Source organism: Mytilus californianus, unplaced genomic scaffold (assembly GCF_021869535.1).
Source record: "Mytilus californianus isolate M0D057914Y unplaced genomic scaffold, xbMytCali1.0.p SCAF_5, whole genome shotgun sequence".
Lineage (NCBI taxonomy): Eukaryota > Metazoa > Mollusca > Bivalvia > Mytilida > Mytilidae > Mytilus > Mytilus californianus.
This window is the reverse complement of record NW_026262701.1, coordinates 96,411,704-96,419,591: the sequence shown is the minus strand read 5'-3', so window position 1 is coordinate 96,419,591 and position 7,888 is coordinate 96,411,704.

Genomic DNA, 7,888 nt, shown 5'->3' with positions numbered 1-7,888 from the left:
GAAAATATAGGTCAAGGTCAAAGGTCAAGGTCATGTAAAAAAGGCAAATTGTGTGTTTTTGGCACTATTTAAAGAGTTTTATGTGTGGTTTAGTGCTTTTGTAGGTTGACATTGACCTTTAACCTTACTACTTGTTAAGTGATCTCTCAAAAGATAAATCCCATGTGTTTAGATATAGTATTTAGGCTTTCTATTCCGTCTTTGCATGATCAAAGTGGATCCGTTCTCTGTGTTAACCAACCAACCAACCAACCAACCAACCAACCAACCAATCAATCAATCAATCAATCATTGCATGCATGTTTCTGTCTCATGTGTTTAATATGGGGACCAAGATCTTATTTGTTTCTATTTCGATTGTTTAAAGAGACCATATCCCACGTGTCTAATTAATTGATCAAACAATCAATCAATCAATCAATCAACCAACCAACCAATCAATCAATCAATCAATCAACCAACCAACTAACCAATCAACCAACCAACCAACCAACCATTCAATCAATCATTGCATGCATACATGTTTCCGTCTCCTGTGTTTAATATGGTGTCCAAGATCTCATTTGTTTTTTTTTTCGCTTGTTTCAAGAGACCACCATATCCCACATGTTAAGTTTATTAACCAACCAACCAACCAACCAACCAACCAATCAATCAATCAATAAACCAACAAACCAACCAACGAACCAACCAACCAATCAATCATTCATTGTATGCATGTTTCCGTCTTATGTGTTTAATACGGGGTCCAAGATCTCCTTTGTTTCTTTTTCGCTTGTTTCAAGAAACCCTATCCCACGTGTTTAATTAATCAATCAATCAATCAATCAATCAACCAACTAACCAATAAATAAACCAACCAACCAACCAACCAACCAACCAATCAATCATTCATTCATTCATTCATTCATTCATTGTGTGCATGTTTCCGTCTCATGTGTTTAATACGGGGTCCAAGATTTCCTTTGTTTCTTTTTTCGCTTGTTTCAAGAGACCCTATCCCACGTGTTTAATCAACCAACCAACCAATTAATTAATTAATCAATCAATCAATCAACAAACCAACCAACCAACCAACCAACCAACCAACCAACCAACCAACCAATCAATCAATCAATCATTCATTCATTCATTCATTGTATGCATGTTTTCGTCTCATGTGTGTAATATTGTATTTACATCTCTTCTGAAAAAAAAAAAATCCACATGCTTGTTATCAGATGTTCTGGGAAACTACATGTCCAATTGACCCATAAATTTTGCAGTCAGCAGGGTATACATGCATTACATCTTCATAAAACAACGTGGTGCAGATATCTCTCAAGAATTTTCCTAGAGAAAAGAAATTGCAATGCCGTAAAAATCGCTTGCTAGTTCCGTAAATCTCAGTGAAATCCTACAATAAAATGTCCGCTCCTAGATTGAAATACAAATCTGTGTTACAAACTGCTGCTGAAAAATGTACATTGTATGAAAATAATCGATAAACGTGTTTTAAAGTTACACAGGATCAATTAAATCCAAAGCATGCACTGCTCGTGAACTGTGATCGAAATGTCAATTACCTACAATGACAAAAGAAATACATTGTGTGTATTCCGTCGCTATACATGTTGTCTGTCCAACGTCCCCACCTAAAAAGAAATAAAAATACTAAGTTTTCGCTAATATAAAGCCTCGTCACGTGACGCCACAATCTGGCGCGAGACAAAGACGTGCGCGGGACCTAAAATAGAATAAAAACTTTCCAAACTAAATATAGAAACTTAACCAAAACACTAATATGGACCTTGCAAAGAAAGAAAGAAACAAACAAACAAACACACAAACAAACATACACATATATCAATCAATCAATCATGTTTCAGAAGGGGAAAGACCGTTTACAATTGCTTTTTTAAGCAATTGATTTATATTGTAAATCGGCATTTTTAACCATTCTTACATGTACCGTTTATATAACAAATTGTCTCCATGGGACCCCCTTTTGCCCCCCCCCCCCTTTTTTTTTTACCCTCCACTTACAACTCTTGTATGAAGCTATGTGCTATCTACTCTGTCAACGGAGAAGAACGACAACTCCATTTTTTTTCCCTATAATTAAGGTCTTTCCTTTCTTAATGGAAAGACCTTACTGTTATTCGTTTGTTTATTATTATTATTATTATTATTCTTTTTCTTCCGCCGTTTTCAAAGTCAAAAGTCAAGAAAAGTACGCAACATATCAAAATGATCTTTAGTACCTGGTATCGGGTTAATAAAAGCTATCTTGTATTAGGGGCACCAAAGTGTACTATTTACCTTATAGGAGTTATCTCCCCAATTACAAAAACCATTGTTATCGCTACTCTTCATAAACTATAAGAGTTAGCGGCAAATGATTTTTTTTAAAATGTTCCTTGCCACATGTCGCAACTTTAAATAATTTTAACCGAAGCGATCCAGTGACTTCTTATAGGAGTTATTTCCCCTTGAATATTTTACTTTTCTATATGCATATGAATCTCATGAACCGTAAGTTGTAAAGACCTAGGGTCTTTTGATTTGTGATCATTGGACCATAACTTGAAAATATAGGTCAAGGTCAAAGGTCAAGGTCATGTAAAAAAGGCAAATTGTGTGTTTTTGGCACTATTTAAAGAGTTTTATGTGTGGTTTAGTGCTTTTGTAGGTTGACATTGACCTTTAACCTTACTACTTGTTAAGTGATCTCTCAAAAGATAAATCCCATGTGTTTAGATATAGTATTTAGGCTTTCTATTCCGTCTTTGCATGATCAAAGTGGATCCGTTCTCTGTGTTAACCAACCAACCAACCAACCAACCAACCAACCAACCAATCAATCAATCAATCAATCATTGCATGCATGTTTCTGTCTCATGTGTTTAATATGGGGACCAAGATCTTATTTGTTTCTATTTCGATTGTTTAAAGAGACCATATCCCACGTGTCTAATTAATTGATCAAACAATCAATCAATCAATCAATCAACCAACCAACCAATCAATCAATCAATCAACCAACCAACCAACTAACCAATCAACCAACCAACCAACCAACCATTCAATCAATCATTGCATGCATACATGTTTCCGTCTCCTGTGTTTAATATGGTGTCCAAGATCTCATTTGTTTTTTTTTTCGCTTGTTTCAAGAGACCACCATATCCCACATGTTAAGTTTATTAACCAACCAACCAACCAACCAACCAACCAATCAATCAATCAATAAACCAACAAACCAACCAACGAACCAACCAACCAATCAATCATTCATTGTATGCATGTTTCCGTCTTATGTGTTTAATACGGGGTCCAAGATCTCCTTTGTTTCTTTTTCGCTTGTTTCAAGAAACCCTATCCCACGTGTTTAATTAATCAATCAATCAATCAATCAATCAACCAACTAACCAATAAATAAACCAACCAACCAACCAACCAACCAACCAATCAATCATTCATTCATTCATTCATTCATTCATTGTGTGCATGTTTCCGTCTCATGTGTTTAATACGGGGTCCAAGATTTCCTTTGTTTCTTTTTTCGCTTGTTTCAAGAGACCCTATCCCACGTGTTTAATCAACCAACCAACCAATTAATTAATTAATCAATCAATCAATCAACAAACCAACCAACCAACCAACCAACCAACCAACCAACCAACCAACCAATCAATCAATCAATCATTCATTCATTCATTCATTGTATGCATGTTTTCGTCTCATGTGTGTAATATTGTATTTACATCTCTTCTGAAAAAAAAAAAATCCACATGCTTGTTATCAGATGTTCTGGGAAACTACATGTCCAATTGACCCATAAATTTTGCAGTCAGCAGGGTATACATGCATTACATCTTCATAAAACAACGTGGTGCAGATATCTCTCAAGAATTTTCCTAGAGAAAAGAAATTGCAATGCCGTAAAAATCGCTTGCTAGTTCCGTAAATCTCAGTGAAATCCTACAATAAAATGTCCGCTCCTAGATTGAAATACAAATCTGTGTTACAAACTGCTGCTGAAAAATGTACATTGTATGAAAATAATCGATAAACGTGTTTTAAAGTTACACAGGATCAATTAAATCCAAAGCATGCACTGCTCGTGAACTGTGATCGAAATGTCAATTACCTACAATGACAAAAGAAATACATTGTGTGTATTCCGTCGCTATACATGTTGTCTGTCCAACGTCCCCACCTAAAAAGAAATAAAAATACTAAGTTTTCGCTAATATAAAGCCTCGTCACGTGACGCCACAATCTGGCGCGAGACAAAGACGTGCGCGGGACCTAAAATAGAATAAAAACTTTCCAAACTAAATATAGAAACTTAACCAAAACACTAATATGGACCTTGCAAAGAAAGAAAGAAACAAACAAACAAACACACAAACAAACATACACATATATCAATCAATCAATCATGTTTCAGAAGGGGAAAGACCGTTTACAATTGCTTTTTTAAGCAATTGATTTATATTGTAAATCGGCATTTTTAACCATTCTTACATGTACCGTTTATATAACAAATTGTCTCCATGGGACCCCCTTTTGCCCCCCCCCCCCTTTTTTTTTTACCCTCCACTTACAACTCTTGTATGAAGCTATGTGCTATCTACTCTGTCAACGGAGAAGAACGACAACTCCATTTTTTTTCCCTATAATTAAGGTCTTTCCTTTCTTAATGGAAAGACCTTACTGTTATTCGTTTGTTTATTATTATTATTATTATTATTCTTTTTCTTCCGCCGTTTTCAAAGTCAAAAGTCAAGAAAAGTACGCAACATATCAAAATGATCTTTAGTACCTGGTATCGGGTTAATAAAAGCTATCTTGTATTAGGGGCACCAAAGTGTACTATTTACCTTATAGGAGTTATCTCCCCAATTACAAAAACCATTGTTATCGCTACTCTTCATAAACTATAAGAGTTAGCGGCAAATGATTTTTTTTAAAATGTTCCTTGCCACATGTCGCAACTTTAAATAATTTTAACCGAAGCGATCCAGTGACTTCTTATAGGAGTTATTTCCCCTTGAATATTTTACTTTTCTATATGCATATGAATCTCATGAACCGTAAGTTGTAAAGACCTAGGGTCTTTTGATTTGTGATCATTGGACCATAACTTGAAAATATAGGTCAAGGTCAAAGGTCAAGGTCATGTAAAAAAGGCAAATTGTGTGTTTTTGGCACTATTTAAAGAGTTTTATGTGTGGTTTAGTGCTTTTGTAGGTTGACATTGACCTTTAACCTTACTACTTGTTAAGTGATCTCTCAAAAGATAAATCCCATGTGTTTAGATATAGTATTTAGGCTTTCTATTCCGTCTTTGCATGATCAAAGTGGATCCGTTCTCTGTGTTAACCAACCAACCAACCAACCAACCAACCAACCAACCAATCAATCAATCAATCAATCATTGCATGCATGTTTCTGTCTCATGTGTTTAATATGGGGACCAAGATCTTATTTGTTTCTATTTCGATTGTTTAAAGAGACCATATCCCACGTGTCTAATTAATTGATCAAACAATCAATCAATCAATCAATCAACCAACCAACCAATCAATCAATCAATCAATCAACCAACCAACTAACCAATCAACCAACCAACCAACCAACCATTCAATCAATCATTGCATGCATACATGTTTCCGTCTCCTGTGTTTAATATGGTGTCCAAGATCTCATTTGTTTTTTTTTTCGCTTGTTTCAAGAGACCACCATATCCCACATGTTAAGTTTATTAACCAACCAACCAACCAACCAACCAACCAATCAATCAATCAATAAACCAACAAACCAACCAACGAACCAACCAACCAATCAATCATTCATTGTATGCATGTTTCCGTCTTATGTGTTTAATACGGGGTCCAAGATCTCCTTTGTTTCTTTTTCGCTTGTTTCAAGAAACCCTATCCCACGTGTTTAATTAATCAATCAATCAATCAATCAATCAACCAACTAACCAATAAATAAACCAACCAACCAACCAACCAACCAACCAATCAATCATTCATTCATTCATTCATTCATTCATTGTGTGCATGTTTCCGTCTCATGTGTTTAATACGGGGTCCAAGATTTCCTTTGTTTCTTTTTTCGCTTGTTTCAAGAGACCCTATCCCACGTGTTTAATCAACCAACCAACCAATTAATTAATTAATCAATCAATCAATCAACAAACCAACCAACCAACCAACCAACCAACCAACCAACCAACCAACCAATCAATCAATCAATCATTCATTCATTCATTCATTGTATGCATGTTTTCGTCTCATGTGTGTAATATTGTATTTACATCTCTTCTGAAAAAAAAAAAATCCACATGCTTGTTATCAGATGTTCTGGGAAACTACATGTCCAATTGACCCATAAATTTTGCAGTCAGCAGGGTATACATGCATTACATCTTCATAAAACAACGTGGTGCAGATATCTCTCAAGAATTTTCCTAGAGAAAAGAAATTGCAATGCCGTAAAAATCGCTTGCTAGTTCCGTAAATCTCAGTGAAATCCTACAATAAAATGTCCGCTCCTAGATTGAAATACAAATCTGTGTTACAAACTGCTGCTGAAAAATGTACATTGTATGAAAATAATCGATAAACGTGTTTTAAAGTTACACAGGATCAATTAAATCCAAAGCATGCACTGCTCGTGAACTGTGATCGAAATGTCAATTACCTACAATGACAAAAGAAATACATTGTGTGTATTCCGTCGCTATACATGTTGTCTGTCCAACGTCCCCACCTAAAAAGAAATAAAAATACTAAGTTTTCGCTAATATAAAGCCTCGTCACGTGACGCCACAATCTGGCGCGAGACAAAGACGTGCGCGGGACCTAAAATAGAATAAAAACTTTCCAAACTAAATATAGAAACTTAACCAAAACACTAATATGGACCTTGCAAAGAAAGAAAGAAACAAACAAACAAACACACAAACAAACATACACATATATCAATCAATCAATCATGTTTCAGAAGGGGAAAGACCGTTTACAATTGCTTTTTTAAGCAATTGATTTATATTGTAAATCGGCATTTTTAACCATTCTTACATGTACCGTTTATATAACAAATTGTCTCCATGGGACCCCCTTTTGCCCCCCCCCCCCTTTTTTTTTTACCCTCCACTTACAACTCTTGTATGAAGCTATGTGCTATCTACTCTGTCAACGGAGAAGAACGACAACTCCATTTTTTTTCCCTATAATTAAGGTCTTTCCTTTCTTAATGGAAAGACCTTACTGTTATTCGTTTGTTTATTATTATTATTATTATTATTCTTTTTCTTCCGCCGTTTTCAAAGTCAAAAGTCAAGAAAAGTACGCAACATATCAAAATGATCTTTAGTACCTGGTATCGGGTTAATAAAAGCTATCTTGTATTAGGGGCACCAAAGTGTACTATTTACCTTATAGGAGTTATCTCCCCAATTACAAAAACCATTGTTATCGCTACTCTTCATAAACTATAAGAGTTAGCGGCAAATGATTTTTTTTAAAATGTTCCTTGCCACATGTCGCAACTTTAAATAATTTTAACCGAAGCGATCCAGTGACTTCTTATAGGAGTTATTTCCCCTTGAATATTTTACTTTTCTATATGCATATGAATCTCATGAACCGTAAGTTGTAAAGACCTAGGGTCTTTTGATTTGTGATCATTGGACCATAACTTGAAAATATAGGTCAAGGTCAAAGGTCAAGGTCATGTAAAAAAGGCAAATTGTGTGTTTTTGGCACTATTTAAAGAGTTTTATGTGTGGTTTAGTGCTTTTGTAGGTTGACATTGACCTTTAACCTTACTACTTGTTAAGTGATCTCTCAAAAGATAAATCCCATGTGTTTAGATATAGTATTTAGGC